This window comes from Pinus tabuliformis, chromosome X (assembly GCF_031772625.1).
Source record: "Pinus tabuliformis cultivar Carrire ecotype Pingquan chromosome X, CPIR1, whole genome shotgun sequence".
NCBI classification, from domain to species: Eukaryota; Viridiplantae; Streptophyta; class Pinopsida; order Pinales; family Pinaceae; genus Pinus; species Pinus tabuliformis.
Window position 1 is genome coordinate 1,183,254,830 of NC_142308.1, and position 16,971 is coordinate 1,183,271,800.

The window sequence follows — 16,971 nt, forward strand, 5'->3', positions numbered from 1 at the left end:
TGAAACAAGGGTTTTTAATTTATTTATTTAAATACGGATTTTTTTAAAATAATAATAATATTTTTTTTTATAAACTATATATATTATAAAGTTATAATATATATTTATTATATATATAAGTTAATATATAAAGTTATATATATATATATATATATAACTTTATATGTATATTAACTTAATACGTATTTACCAAATCGACAACCGTCACGATGCTTCGTTCACCATTTGACGGATTTGTGACGGGCTATCCGAACAGAACCAAAGTCTGGCAGGGAGCCAAAATCAGTGGAAGCAACATTTGTAGAAGATGGATTCGAAACTTGAGGGCTATTTCGCAGAGGAGGAACATATACCGTTCTAGAAGGACAAGCAGTTGACGGAGCATTGCCAGTTGCTACATTCTCGACTGCATATACCGTTCTAGAAGGACAAGCAGTCGACGGACAAAACAGGGAAGGGTTTGTCGGTTGCCTGAACAGAAACGCCAACTTTTTTTTTTTCTTTTTCTCGCAGCATAAAACTGAAGTTTTCGGTTATGTAACTTAGAATCATTCAATGCCAAAGCTCTTGGAACGACCTTCGGTTCCAAAAATTCAACGTAAGCAAACCCTTTTGGATGCCCATATTTGTCGGACTTGATTGTAATTCTATTAACTATTCCACAAGCCAAAACATGGAGCCGCAGATCTTCAGGGGTGCAAGAGTAATCAACATTGCTAACAAATACTGAGCCTGAATCGACATCCTCCCTGGTTGGCTCACTTTGGGTAGAGCTTGAATTTAAACCCATCTCGGTCTCAACTTTAGCTTGCATTTCCTTGATGGCATTCGCCTCTTCTTCTAATTCAGTTATCCGTTTTTTCATTTCTATGGCTGTTGTAGCATTGAATTGATGTTGCTGGGAGTCATTATCTTCTTCCTCATAGAGATCATGGTCCATTGACTCACCTTCAACATATTCCCGTGGAATGTCTCCACCATAAACAACATGATCATCGTCCATTTTTGAATCAACCTGATTTGAAGAAAGCAATGTATTTTCACTTTCCACTTGCGAAGTGACAGCAGAACCTCTTCGTTTCTTATCATCCTCCAATACAGATTTTGTGCACTTGCTACTGGAATTAGCAGATCTCTTGCTCTCTTCGCCTAGAAAATGTTTTGGAAAAAGTTCAATGAGCACACTTGCCAGTGCAACACCTAGAGTAAAAGTTGAACCTTCATCTTTTGGAATTTCTATAGCCTTGTTGATATAAGTTATCTCATCCCAACAGTCCACTGACAATGCAACAAGATCATCTCGAACTTCTTTTAGATGACGCAAATACAACCGAAGTGGGATCTTTCCAGTTCTACTTGTTTCAACACTGTCACTTTCACCATGGTTCCGCTAATTTGATAACCCTTTACCAAAATTTGTTCCAGAAGCACCATCCTCAACAACAGGGCCTGGCCTAAGTCGTGTAGAAAATCGATTATAACCATCCATGTCACCTTTTACAACACATCGCCGTAGCTCTATTTGATCTAGTTTTGACATGTTCATTATATTCCTTGTGCTTTCGTTCATTATGAAGGATGCCTCTTTTAGTGAATTTATAAAACTCCATTTCACGTTGTCTTTACCCTCACATGGGCTTAATATATTTGCTAGATACCCTCTAAAGTAAACTACTATATTCCATGGCTTTTCCGGCTCTGCACAAAGAATATCAAACAAGAATCCAGTTGGAATGTACCATTTCAAAGGTAAGCCTTTGTAGTCAAACCGTACTGTATCTGTTCCAGGGGGCAAGGAACTCTGAAAATGAGGTTTTATGACAGGAGTAAGAAGAGGACGGTATCCATTATGAGGAGCCAAGACCAGAAGAGGTGGGGGGACAGGAACTGTTGTAACTTTGGAATCATGCAAATGAACTTGCAGTGGAATGTTGCCCATCCACACATATTTGCAAGCAGACGGTTCCCTTAATGAAAGCACAAAATTATGATCACTTACAGTAGCAAGCTTTGAACTTGTCACACGTGTAGAAATTTGAGAGGAAAAACAAGTCATCAAACCATCTTCCACTACTTCATCAGGCACATTAAGATCAATATTTAACTGTGGACAACTCTGAATGTCACTTACACCAACAGTCACACTAGTTGCAGTAATAATTGAACTACCTTTACCCACCATCCCTGTTTTCTCGAAGGTATTCACATTCTCCACATCTTCAAGAGCGTGATTTTTCTCAAGAGCCACCGATGGCGGTTCCTCATTGACATCTTCTTCATCATCTTGATTGATATCCTTTTCATTTTCATCATTATCTATCACATCTTCTTGTTTGATATCCTTTTCATTTTCATCATTATCTATCACATCTTCTTGTTTATTATCATCATTCTGATCAAAATCTTCTTCTTCTGCTTCCCCTTGTTCTGTTTCTCCATGGTTGCTATCATCTTCCCTATTATCGATTTCCTTTCGACAAGCTTTAACTTTTGCATATGATTTTTCTAAACGCTGAAATGCTTCTTGAATTTTACTAAACTACTTAACGCATTCAGGACGTGAACGTAATGGCACATTGTGCAGCGAACAACGTTCGAAAACCCGCATGATTATATTGTGTGCCATGGCTCTGATACCACTGAAGCATAAACACTGTTACTGAAGCATGAAAACTTGTAGCTTGGAGGCTTGAATGTAAAAATACACAAGAGGTATTTTAATAATAATTTATTATATATATAAAAATGTTTAAGTGATGAATGTTACAATGAGGACCCGCATATATACCTAAACAGGTGTCCTTTCGTGACTGGGCATGTCTTTTGGACATGCCTTTTCACTTAACTTAATGACTATTTAACATTATAAATATTTGATTATTTAATATTTACATTTATTTTATTTATTTACTTGTTATGAATAATATTCATAACACTCAACACGAAACAAAAGTTTGTAGCATTGAGCAGCGCAGAGGTAGAGTACATGGCAGTTAGTCAAGTAAGGTGTGAGGCATTATGGCTTCGCAGATGCTTCATGGTCTATGTGGTTAGATGTCGAGACCAACTACGATTTGTTGTGACAATCAAAGATGTATTAAACTCTTCAAGAATCTAGTATTTCACGATCTATCAAAGCATATAGAGATCATAAACTACTTCATTAGAGACTGGGTTCAACGAAGGGCAATGAAGCTTGAGTATATATCCACTAATGAGCAGGTAGAAAACATTCTCACCAAGTCTTTGACAAGAGGCAAGCGTGTGTTCTTCAGAGACAACATGGGAGTGGTGAGCAACACCTTCCTTGGTGTTGTCACTCATTGCATTGTGGGTTTTAATTGGTCAAGGTTGCCCAAGGGCAGTGAACTTTGAAGTCACCTTCCCAAGCCACGGAAGATCTCAGAGCTAAATCGGACCTTCCCATTGCATAGTGGTCCCTGAAAAGAGCTTTCAAACGGTATATGGAAGTCCGAAAATGGACTTCTGGATCATAAGATATGACATGTTGAAGTTACCCATGGAAAGCCAGAAGACAAGGAGGAAAGGACGCAATAAAAAGGCAAATCGCATATCGCATGACCATGAGCCAATTGTAATCGCAAATCGGCTATCAACAGGGCCAGGCGGAGTTGTTTATTGCATATCAGAGGTCAGGGGCCGTCCCGCATCCCACAGGTCTTGCATACCGCATCCTGCAATATCGCTATATCGTAGTCCTGCGATCCTGCATCCCGCGACATCATAGTCCCGCGCACTCCAAAACCTCGCGTTATCACCGATTTGCGATATAATGTTAAATCGCCGGGGATTGCCGAAAAGGATTAACAAAGGAAATGCATGAAAAAACCAAGTCCGGACCGCCCCCTTCTCTTTCCTCCACGTGGTGGAATATGGTAAATCCCGCACTCCCGCATATCACTATATTGCAGTGTCGCGGTCCCGTAACATCGCAGTCTCGCACACTCCAAAACCTTGCGTTATCACCGATTTGCGATATAATGTTAAATCGTCGGGGATCGCCGAAAATGATTAACAAAGGAAATGCATGAAAAAACCAAGGCCGGGCCGTTCCCTTCTCTCTCTTCCACGTGGCGGAATATGGTAAATCCCGCACTCCTGCATCCCGTAATCCCGCATTCCCGCAATCCCGCACTCCGCAGTCCCGCAATATCGGCAATAGGCGGAACAGAGGGGCTACCACTTTAAAAGCCCTGCGAATTGCCGATTTTGCGATCTAGTGTAAAAGCGCCAGGGGAGGCCGAAAAGGATTAACAAAGGAAATGCATGGAAAAACTAAGGATGGGTGGATCCTTTCTTTCTCCTCCATGTGGCAGTACGGAAGGTGACACGACAAGTATGGATGACACATGTCACTCATATTCGACATTTTCAGGGGTCCTATGGGGGCATTTTCGGGTGACACGTGTCACCACTCACAAGGTGACACGTGGTAGTGATGACGTTACCCCCTGCAGATCGACGATCGCACAAGTTAAAGCGCTCCTGCACCAAAGTCTCTAGGCTTGCGATTACGATATGCAGGGAATCCTCCCGAATGCGATATTTTATTTGATATATCTCATGAGGACTTCGCGTCCGGATTGTCGGCCGGTGATGTAAAAAAACGTAAGGTCCCTCCCTCTCCTATATTGCGATTGCGATAGAGTTGGTGGGCCTAATCCCACAGATCGACGATCGCAGGTATCACTGGATGTTATCAAAGGCAGTGACGAGATATTTCTGGGATGTGGGATTCCCAGTAACAAAGGAAAACGGCCCCCAGACACAGGTCTAAAGGTCTTAGCACCCATTATATATATAGATATACACTATATTTGATGTCTCTATCTCTAGAAAATCATATGAGATACACAAAATCTAGATGTGCCTAGGCACTAGTCTTGGAAGCAATCCAAGGCTGTCTCTGGGAGCTACAACATCTTTTGGCTCCGTTGTTGGGGAACATATTGAAGGATTTTTCCCCTGGGATATGACAAATCGAACACTCTTTGTGTAGGTGAGCGAAGTCTGTTTTGATTGCATTCACATCACCTTGGCGACTTCGCAACCCTCCATTATCATTTATCACCCTGACTTTTAAAAGGCCTCATACTCGCTCAGATTTATCTCAGCAGAAAGCCCCATTCATATCTGACCCAGAAAAATTAATTTTCAAGAAAGTCTGGAAAGAGAAAACCCTCCTTGCTGATACTACCATCTCACTAGCCTTTGAGGCTTCCTCATCCAACGCTTAGCCTGCTATTACTCACTACTCAAGATTTGTTTCTAAGGCCCTGACATACCTTGCATTCAGTCTAGCCACTCCTACCACTGTGTTTTTGGGCCAATTTCCTCAGTCAAGTCTCAATCCCCCTCCATTAATCCAAATGGCTCTTCCAAGTTTTTTGCTGACTAAATATGCACCTCTTAACTTACCTCAGCCTCCGAGTGCAATGCCCGAGGACTACCTAAAGCATCTTGCCTAGGTTCAATGGGGAAGATGATAACACGACACAGAGTCATAAACGTGGAACAACTCGATGTGGTTATGAGACTTTTTGTACAATCCCTTGATGGAGAGGCTAGAAAATGGTCAAATCCCTACCCAATCCCTCCATCATTACATGGGAGGAACTTGAAAACTCTTTCACACAGAAATGGGGTGAAAAGAGAAAGCATGAGTACCTCCTCACAGAGTTTAACGCCATAAAGAAAAGCTGAAAGAGGATATCTTAAAATTTATAAAGAGGTTCAACAAGCAATACAATAACCTACTAGTTGAGATAAAGCCTCCTCTAACTGCTGCCTGAGTAGCCTTTTTGGGAGCATTTGAGTTTAAATTTGGCTTTACTCTAAGGGAAAGGAAGTCTATCACTTTAGATCAACTCCAAATTGACACACTTGAGGTGAAGGCAAATTTCGCGTTTGTAGCAAAGTCAAGAGGAAAGCAAGAACCTACTGAGAACAAAAGAGGGGAATAAGAGGCATCTTCCTCTAGTCGAGATATAGAGTCACCAGACCTGAAGATGGAGGAACTAGAAAAACTCATCAGGAGTTTATCACAGAAGGTTGGAAAGTTTGAGATTGAGAACAAGAGCCTCTTCAAACAGAATGCTCAAGTCAACAACCGGGGTTACAACCTGCAGTATAGAAGACCTCCATTGCAAATACTTCCAAGGGAGAGAAAGGAGTAGCTCGACCAGATCCCTCATCCTTTATACTTAGAAGATGGTCCCGATGAGCAATTGTCAGATACATAGGAGATGCAGGGAAACTTATATTCCGCTTTCCCTGAAGAAGAACAGGAGAATATGGTTCACCAAGAGGTCAGTCATGATGGAGAAGCAACAAATGAGGATGATATAGATTATTATTGCAAACAGTTTGCAGAGTTCATGCAAGCACAACCACAATGTAAATATAATCTAAGATCTTCAAAGAAGAGGTCAAGAGAACCAGAGCAACAGGAGGAAACAACTCCCCAAGTTATTCCTCCAGTACCAGACAAAGGGGAAGGCAAGCTAAATCTTGACCCTTCCAAGATGAAAGTCTCTGCAAATAAGGAAAGCAATAGTGCAGAGGGACACATTGACAAGGAGGCACTTGCTCCGCTGAAAACTGCTAGTGGTAATGAAGAAGGAACAAAGCCCAGAAGTATAGAAAAAGTCCAACCTACATTCAATCTCCAGAGGGAGCTTGAAAAGGTAAAGATTCGTGTCCCTCTGATTGAGCTTCTAAAGCAGCCTACTTATAAAGCTCAAGTCTCTCAATTCAAGCATCCCTCTACCTCAGCACCAACCCATGATAGTTTAAATCTCCAAGAGGAGAGGTCAATGGTTGTTTTTGGTCCGCGTGTAGAAGAACCTAATCCTTCTACTGCACCTTTCTATGCGACCTTGGTGATCCATGATCTTTTATTACACAACTACATGTTGGACTCCGGAGCCTCACACAACCTCATGCCACTAGCGGTAATGGAACAACTGGGCTTGCAGATCACGAGACCATACAAGGACTTGTACTCCTCCAACTGCAAGAGAGTCAAGTGCTTAGGGATGATAAATGGCTTGGTCGTGAACCTAGTTCAGATCTCGGGGAAGAGTGTGGTAATGGACATAGTGTTGGCCGATATTTCTCCTCGGTTCAGAATGCTCTTATCAAGATCTTGGGGTTCCAAGGTGGGGGGCTCTATCAAGCTAGATCTGACTTATGCTACAATTCCCACTTTTGGAGGCGAGCAAAGGAGGCTGTACAGAGAATCTAGGTTTATAAAAGCCGTGACCCTAGCTAAAGGCTTAGAAAACTCCCCAGCACATGGAAAAGAAAGCGACCTCTCATGCTTAGAGAAGGCATCAGTACACCTAACAAGGCAGTTAGACCACCAGCATACAGATGAAAACCAAGTGTGTAAATTATATTTTGACGGATCATCCAAGCCAGAGCTTGAGGCAACCAACAACGTGGCAGAACATGAAGCAGTGCTCCTTGGGTTACAGACAACAAGGAATGTGAATGTTGAATGCTCGATTGTGCTTGGAGGCTCCAAGCTGATTATTAAGCAGATCGAACGATTTATAGAAGAAGGTAAGGAGATCAGTAACTCGATTAGAAGGTTCGTGGAGGAGATCAAAAGAGTTGAGCATCAATTACCAAGTTGGGAACACATATTAAAGTTCTTGTTCGAAGATTTTATGAGGTACATGTTGGTTTTAATTGCTGAATTTCTAGAGAACAATGGAATGAGGTCCAGTGCCCTGATGTGGAGATGGTATCATTGGAAGGTTGGTTTTCAGAATCAGTGGAATCTTGAGTTGCCACTCCCTTTCTTCTTTTGCCTGCTCATAAGAGGTATGAGCAGAACTCAGTCAAGTAGCCAGTTGCTTAACTGGCTGCATTGGAGAGAAGAGATCACCTAGTAATTATATTTTCAGTAGGTATGGACAACTGTCATTCAAGTTTGAAGCCTAAGGAGAATGCCCTAAGACTTTGGCGACGTGTTGTCTAAATTTTTTTAAAAGTTTTTTGCTATGTAAGCCAGTCAATTAGTGAATCTTACAATCATTTAGTCAGTTTGCATTCGTTCGTTTAATTTTTCAGTTTATGATGGAAAAAGTCCATTTTCATAGACTTATATTTTGTTTAAGAATGACTCCATGCCCAATGGAAGGATAGCTACTGCTCTGCAGGTTCTCATCATTGCATTGTGGGTTTCAGGTGGTCAAGGTTGCCCAAGGGTAGTGAAGTTTGAAGCCACCTTCCCAGGCCACAGAAGCTCTCAGAGCTAAATCGGACCCTCCCCATTGCATAGTACCCGAAAAGAGCTTTCAAATGGTATATGGAAGTCCAAAAATGGACTTCTGGATCATAGATATGGCATGTTGAAGTTGCCCATGGAAAGCCAGAAGAGAAGGAGGAAAGGACCAAATACAAAGGCAAATCGCATGTCACAGGACCATGAGCCAATCACAATTGCAAATCGGCTATTGGTGGGTGTAGGCGGAGCTATTTATTGGAGGTCAGGGGCAGTTTTGCATCTAGCAGGTCCCACATCCCGCAATATCGCTATGTCGCAGTCCCGCGATCCCGCAACATCGAAGTCCCGCACACTCCAAAACCTTGCGTTATCACCGATTTGCGATATAATGTTAAATCACCAAGAATCGCTGAAAATGATTAACAAAGGAAATGCATGAAAAAACCAAGGCCAGGCTGCCCCCTTTTCTCTTCTCCACGTGGCAGAATATGGTAAATCCTACACTTTTGCATATTGCTATATCACAATCCTGCGATCCCATATCCTGCAACATCGTAGTCCCACACCCTCCAAAACCTTACGTTATCGCCGATTTGCAATATAATGTTAAATCGTTGGGGATTGCCGAAAAAGATTAACAAAAGAAATGCATGGAAAATCCAAGGTTGGGCGGACCCTTTCTCTCTCCTCCACATGGCAATACGGAAGGTGACGCGACAAGTACGAAGGACATGTGTCACTCAGATTCGACATTTTCAGGGGTCCTAGGGGGCATTTTCGGGTGACATGTGTCACCATTAACAGGGTGACACGTGGTAATGATGATGTCATCCTCCGCAGATCGACGATTGGCGATCGCACATGTTAAAGCGCTCCTACACCAAAGTCTCCAGGCTTGCGATTGCGACATGCGGAGAATCCTCTCGGATGCGATATTTTATTTGACATATCTCATGAGGACTTCGTGTCACCGACTATTGGCCGATGATGTAAAAAGACGTAAGGTCCCTCCCTCTCCCGTATTGTGATTGCGATACAGTTGGTGGGCCCAATCCCGTAGATTGATAATTGCAGGTATCACTGGGTGTTATCAAAGGCAGGCCTGGGATATTTCCGGGATGCAGGATTCCCAGTAACAAAGGAAAATGGCCCTCGGACACAGGTCTAAAGGTCTTAGCACCTGAAGGCTAAGCCCCTGGTCGCAACCCCTGATCATATGAAGAGAACAACAGTATAAGGGGCTAAACTAAAGGGGGGTTAAGGAACATTGAAACCTGCCATTCTGTAGTGTCTGTAAGGGTAAAGGCCCCGATTACAGCAAGGCTCCAAGAGCACAGTACAGGGTAGTAAAGGTGGATGGGTGGGTAGCTGGAGCATTGAATAAGAGTATGGTGCGATGGTGAACCAGTATGGGAGGCTCAATAAGATTTAATGGCTCGTCATGGAGCCTCACTCCTCTACACAACGAACTGCCGAAACAAGCACTTACAGCGACCCACTCCCTATTCCATAGAACTGGTCGTTCACGCAGTAAAAACAGAAGCGACAGGAGTCTGCTGGGCAACACAGGAGGCCATACGTGAGCAAAATACAGCTTGAGGTAGAGGCGATCGCAAGATGGGCACGAAGATATTTCATTTACTTTCTGTCTGATTGTTTAATTGTTTGTGTCCTGTAACATGCCTCCTTTCAATGAGGCCATTAATTTTGTAATGCTTTTGGGCCTAAGAGCCATGCCGACCGACACAGCTAGTCAACCTGACAGCTGAGACTCGACTGAAGATATTTTTGATGTAATGAATGTCCATGCTCCCCCCTCCAGAGTAAATAGGAGGAAGCAAGACTTAGCTGTTAGGATATTCCGACACATAAGAAATAGTTAAGTATAACTTGGTCTAGTGTAGAGTTAGGTAAAGTGTGTTTCTTTACTATGTACTTTTGTAACTTACAATCCGACGGTCACGATATGTTCTAGACATGAAGTGATTCAACGGTTCATTCTCTCCTCGGTATTACAACACTTGATCCATGGCTTAACACCCGATTGGTCCATGATCTCTATTTAAAGAGCATGGAGGGTCATTTGTAGGGTAACCGTTCAGGAGAGAAGCTTATGTAAATTTTCATTCTCTTATTACTAAATTCCCTGAAGTGGCCGCGTTGGCTCAGGCCGTGGACTGTTTCCGTCTTTGATTGTTTTAACCACGTCAAGAATAATAGTGTATGGATCTGTGATCTGTTTGTGAGTAGTGTCCTTTGGTGTTCTATCTGAGGAACTTACCTTGTAAATTCCTACATGGTATCAGAGCTATTTGAGGGCCGCATCTGTTGGTGATCCAAATCTGAAGTCGGTACAACTGCATCCGATTGTCGTTTCCTAGATCTACTGTTTTTGATTGCTTTCGGGCCGAGAGGACTGCTCTATTGTGTTAGGAGCATCTGTTCCAGTGAGGAACCCCTTTCGTTTCACGCGAAAAGGTTTCTGGTAGCCCTAGTTAGGTTTCTGGAGGTATACAGTCTTTATTTGTAGTTCTAACTATTCATCTCTCTGTTTATTTCGATTTATTTAGCTCTCTGTTTTTTATTACCGGACTATACCTTTCATTTCTGCGTATGCTCTTTGCCCTGTGACTTTGTGCGATCTGGGCAAATCAGAAACAGAAATGAATGATTTTTCTCATGCGTATGCTCTTTTCTATTGCGCCTTAGTGCGATCTCGGAAAATCAGAAACATTGAGGAAAATATTTAGTTTTCGACTAAAGCTAACTTCAAGCCATAAGGTTTGTTTTTTTTGTATGTTTGTGTTTGTTCTGGATGTGTACTCGGAAAACATCATCGGGATGGTTTTGAAAAATGTGCCTCTTGGCACACCTCAGCCCCTTTACAGCTTGTGCATAGTGATTTATGTGGTCCACTTCCAGTTGTTTCATTCTCTGGCTACAAGTATTTCTTAACTTTCATTGATGATTTCTCCAGACGCACTTGGGTATACTTATTACAACTCAAGAGTGAAGTATTTAACATGTTCGTGGCCTTTAAGGCCTTTGTTGAAAAACAATTTGGACATCAAATTCTTAAGTTAAGATCTAATAATGGTAGAGAATATGTTAACAACAAATTCATCAACTTTTGCACTGAGAATGGAATTCAAATGCAACATACTGTTCCATATACTCCACAACAAAATGGTGTAGCTGAAAGGAAGAATCACACCTTAAAGGAAATGGCTAATTGTATGCTTCAATCTAAAGGACTTAGTCTTAAATTTTTGGGCAGAAGCAATTGACTGTGCAAATTACATAGTAAATCGCACTCCTACTAAGGTTTTAAAGAATATCACTCCAGAAGAAGCATGGAGGTCAATTAAACCAGATGTAAGTCACTTTCGTGTTTTTGGAAGTGAAGCATGGACCCATATTCCAGATGAGAAGCATAAAGCTTTAGAACCTAAGAGTGAAAAATGTATTTTTGTTGGATATTCTGAAGATGTCATAGGATATAGACTTATTCCACTTAAGTCCAAAAATGTTATCATTAGAAGAGATGTAAAGTTTGCTAAAAATATATCGGCATACGAGCCTAGTTCGGTGGATGTGCCACCTCTCTCTATCCCTTCTATTTTTGAAAATATTTCTTCTTTAGATGATGACATCGAGGATGACAATCCTCCCCCGCCTTCTCAGGATCCTCTTTCAGCTCCTCAGCTTCCAAAATGGGTCTGTGCTACTCGGGATACAGCAGGCGCTCTTGCCGGTGATCCTATAGATCAACGACGTACACGTTCTCAGTTTGATAGAGCCTCTTATTTACTGGCTCAAGCTTCAGCAAATTATGATCCTGACACCTTTGCAGAAGCTTCAGGCCATCCAGATTGGGACACAGCTATGAATGAAGAATATCGTTCATTATTGGCAAATGATACATGGGATCTTGTTCCTCTTCCAAAGGGACAAAAACTTGTTAGATGCAAATGGGTTTACAGAACCAAGTATGGACCAGATGGAAAAGTTGATAAACATAAAGTTCGTCTTGTTGCTAAGGGTTTTTCACAAGTTGAAGGCATTGACTATATTGAAACCTTCTCCCCTGTTGCCAAAATGAACTCTATCCGCCTTGTTCTTTCCCTTGTTGCCTCTTTCAAATGGGAACTCCATCACTTGGATGTTAAATCAGCGTTTTTGAATGGGGACTTGCATGAAGAAATCTATATGGAACAACCTACTGGCTTTATACAAAAAAACTCCAACCTTGTATGTCGGCTTAAGAAATCCCTTTATGGTCTCAAGCAAGCCTCTCGGGCTTGGTATGCCAAAATGGATAGCTTTCTTTTATAAACTGGCTTTTCTAGGTGTCATTTTGACAACACTGTCTACACCAAGAAAGTGGGCAAGTCTCTTATCATTGTTGTTCTTTATGTTGATGATCTTATCCTTATTGTTAGTGATCCCAACCTTATAAACCATATGAAGTCCAACCTTAAAAAGAATTTTGAAATGACAGAGTTAGGACACTTGCATTATTTTCTTGGTCTTCAAGTCTTGTAATCCAAGGAAGGTATTTCCCTTTCCCAGTCCAAGTATGCCTGTGATCTTGTACGCCATTTTCACATGGAAGACTGTAAGCCAGCCCCTTCTCCCTTTCAGTCTGGAGCCAAACTTTTAGTCACTTGTACTTCCCCTGAAGTTGATGCTACCTTGTACCGTCAACTTGTAGGAAAACTTTTGTATCTGACGCATACTCGTCCTGACCTTTCCTTTGTTGTTGGCCTTATTGCTTGGTTTATGCAAAACCCACATGAAAGTCATTGGAAAGCAGGTAAAAGAATACTTCGTTATGTTTGAGGTACAGTTCAGTTTGGGATTCATTACAGTGCAAAAGCATCTCCTCTATTGGTTGGTTTCACTGATTTTGATTGGGTTGGTGACCCTGATGATCATAAGTCTACTACAGGTTATGTGTTCACTTTTGGTTCAGGACCTATGAACTTTGTTCGTTACATTGGTATCAGAGCATTCCTTTGAGTATACAAACTTTGTTCGTTACATTGGTATCAGAGTTGTTCGATCCTCTAGCTGCTCAACCACTACATAGAGTTGCGTTCTCCGATCTAGGTCTTTGACCGTCAAATTCATCAACTTTGTTACTGTTGAAGCGTTTCACTACAAGTTTCCGGAGGTTCTCTATTTTGCCATTAGGCCTCTGACCATATATATATATATATATATATATATATAGAGAGAGAGAGAGAGAGAGAGAGAGAGAGAGAGAGTATATCTGAAGAAAAAAAGTAATATATATATATATATATATAAATTGGAAAAAAATTATAGAAAAAAGAGTTAAAATAATTATGAAAAAAATAGTAAAAAGAATGTGAAAATTAATTATATAAAAAAAATCAAAATGTAATATTAAAAGAAAAAGATTAAAAATAAACAAATAAATAATAATTAAAAGAAATAAAAGGGGCTAAAACAAAAACAAAACCGAACCTATTGCCAGACAGACCCCGTAGCTGTCGTCAACGAACAATCCCACTCATCCACACAATGAATTAGACATTCATGTTCGTAAGTCTGTATCAGGAAGCATCAATTTCCAACTGAAGTGCCACTAAGACATAAGATTGGATAGAAAGGTAACATTCACCAACAGTCGCGACCTTATTAAGAAGAGATTAAGTTGTCTTTTAAGAAGTGGAATTAATTAATTTGTTTTGATAAAAGTTGTTTAAAATGTTTTCATATATATGCTAAGATATATAAGGGAATATAACACATAAAATTCAAAGCAAAAGTACAAGGAAGACATTATAAGTGAAAAAGTATAAAGTACAAAAAAGGGGATCAAATTATATTGAAAGGAAAAAAGAAAATATTTAAGTTTTGAAGGTTTATAAAAAAGGGGGTTCCCGGTTACTTTAAAAACCCTAAGTTCATTGCGACAAACACAAAATGGAGTCTAATTCAGAAATGAAGTTAAGACGATTTTCCTATAAGGGTATTTTGATCACACATCTTGAGTTAATTACATTAAGAGGGACTATCCAAGGGGAAACAATTAATATCGCTATTAGTACAAACAATGATGAAAATTACATAAATATTAATCTGACAAATTGACTGTTGATTTCAAATGCTAATGTAGGTGAAACACCAAATTTTTTTGGAAAAAAATATGAAATTAATGATTTACAAATAACAGTAAATCATTATGAGTACATATTTCAATTTCGTGTTGTTAAAATGTATGACATAGTGGTTGACATAATTCTTGGTCAACCTTGGTTTAGAGAATTGGGTGTGTTCATGTTAAACATAGATAATTTTTTTTTTATTCCCCATGTTTTCTTATAACGAAAAGATGATCACATTTTGAGACATAACAATGAAGTCAAAATCGATAATGTCATCATTAGAAGACTTTAAAGATATTACAAAATTAATACCTCAAAAGAATCAAAACATAATATTGGAGAAACAAAAAGAGCTTGAGGATGTCATATCCAATAAAAACGAATAAAATTCTTGTTTAAAATAGCATATCCAGAAACTACTTGCACAAGTAAAAAAGTGTAAAACTAAGAAGCGCAAGTTAGAACAAGAAAAAGAAAGCTTTGACAAGAAATTCAACGAAAGTCTATCAGAGAAAGAAGAGGAAAATTTACACTTGAAGGACCTTAACAAAAAATTATTAGAACAAATCAAGTGTTTAAAAGACGAGAAGTTTGAATGCCAAAATAAAGTTGACTCAGAAAATGAGGAAGTTTTACGTCTCAAAAATCATAATCAAAGTCTACTCACTCAAATTAAGAAACTAAAAAATGATAAGAAATCATTGAACAACAAATTAGAAGAATTTATCATGAAGGAAGTGTTGAAGTCTTCAATCCAAATTGAAGAAAAAGATACGAATTTTGACCCAGTCAATATCACAACTCAAGAATTAGAGAAACCTATAGAAGTTAAAACCAATTCAGATATTGTAGTTCAAACAATGGAAATTCCAAGTGATGGTTTAGTGATCAACTCAACAACAACAGTGCTTGAAGTAAATGAGGGAATTACTCTTGAAAAGTGTAACTAGGTTCAATCTTCATAATGACGTGTAATTATGAATTTATGTAATTGATGAAAAAAAGAAAAAGAAAATTATTTTGTAATGCTTGAGTCATGGGTTTCATGCTCAAGGAATTTTATTTTTAGTAGAAGCTCCCATTGAGTGCTATTAGGTTTGGTCATCAAGTCATAAAGGCTATCGATTCAATGTCATGTAATGAAGACCCATTTGGGCAAATTGTAAAAGAGAAGTCAAATTCTCCAAGACCTTGTCACAAGAGCCCCTTTGAAGTTGACCTACAAGAAAAAATAAGATGATTCCAGAAAAGACAAGTTGGCCTATATCCCATGGACAAACCACAAATATAGGTAGCTCGATCTTCATTTGAGGACAAATATTGGTCAAGCATCCAAGATAAGAAAAGGGAGCACGAATCACAAGAAGAAGCAGCCTCACAATCAGCGAAGGGAAGGAAAGGGAAAGCGAAACTTCTTGCATGTGTGGCAAAAACTAGGGTTTCTGCAGTGGTGTCATTACAAGCTGAGTTCACCTAAAGAAGTCTCCAAGTATAGCGAAGGAAGGAAAGTATCTCCAAACTCTATCTCTACCTCCTCCCACGTGCGAAATTGTAGAGGTACGGATTGCAGGTCTGTGGAAAGAGGTCGAAATTTCAGGTTAGTCGAGAAGTGCAATGCAAGAAGGCAAGTTGACTTGTGTTGACTTAGGCAAGAAGGATAAGAAGGTCTTGTGACTTGGTCTTGGAGAGGCAAATAGGTTAAGGGTCTTGGTCTTGGTATTTGTTAATTGAAGTATCTATAAGAAGAATAATTTGTTTGGGTTTCCGTCTCAAGTTGGAGAGGTTTTGGCCCTGGCTGATCGCCTACATTCTGTGTCTCTTGTGTCTTTATTGTTTATGCTTTGGTCGCTGTTTGATGAAGAAGAACACTATAATAATCTAACTAAATAGAAGATCCTAATCTAAAGAAGTAAAAATCATTCTCAAGCAGTTATCATTATAGAAAAATCTTCTAATACCATTGCCCTAGATTTCTCAACATGGTATCAGAGCTAAGGTGACAAAGTCAAGGAAGGGCATCTCATCAAGAGACACTGAAGGATCAAAGAGTATCATCTTGAAGTCAAGATCTACAAAGAAGTATCAAAACCCTAGATCAAAGAAGAAGTTTACACTAGAAGAAGTCTCAGGATCCTCAAGTCATCAACTAAAGACCACAAAGACCCTACTCAAGTTGAAGAAATCTACAAATCAAAATAGCTTGAAGTCTACTCATCTAAGAAAAGCAAGATCAAGGACAGTGTCATCATCAACAAGGATGTTGTCAAAAGATCTAGGGAAATCTCCCTCTCGGTGAAGCAAGGACCTCCTTATCATTGAAGAAGATCATCCAAGAAGTATCGAGACATAATCAAGGAGTCATCAATCATCATTAATACTGAGATCAAGTTGAAGAACTCATCTTCACTTGACAAGTAAGTACCTTTATTTCGATAACTAAATCTAGTAAAATGAACTCATTTTGAAAGGAGATCACCAAGTTGGTTGGGTCATCAAACTTTCTTGCATGGAAAAGGAGGATAGACATAGTCCTCGAAGAAAATGAATTTATTGATCATGTCAATGGAAAAGTTTCCA

At 39.9% G+C, this 16,971-nt stretch overlaps 1 protein-coding gene and 1 pseudogene across 2 annotated transcripts in view; one reads left to right on the plus strand and one right to left on the minus strand.

Moving 5' to 3' along the window:
- The window catches only part of LOC149144169 (F-box/RNI-like superfamily protein), a 334,943-nt gene that overhangs the window by 22,101 nt on the left and 295,871 nt on the right, over positions 1 to 16,971 (plus strand). The window lies entirely within an intron of this gene.
- Positions 395 to 3,687, minus strand: LOC149144170 (autophagy protein 5 pseudogene; annotated as a pseudogene).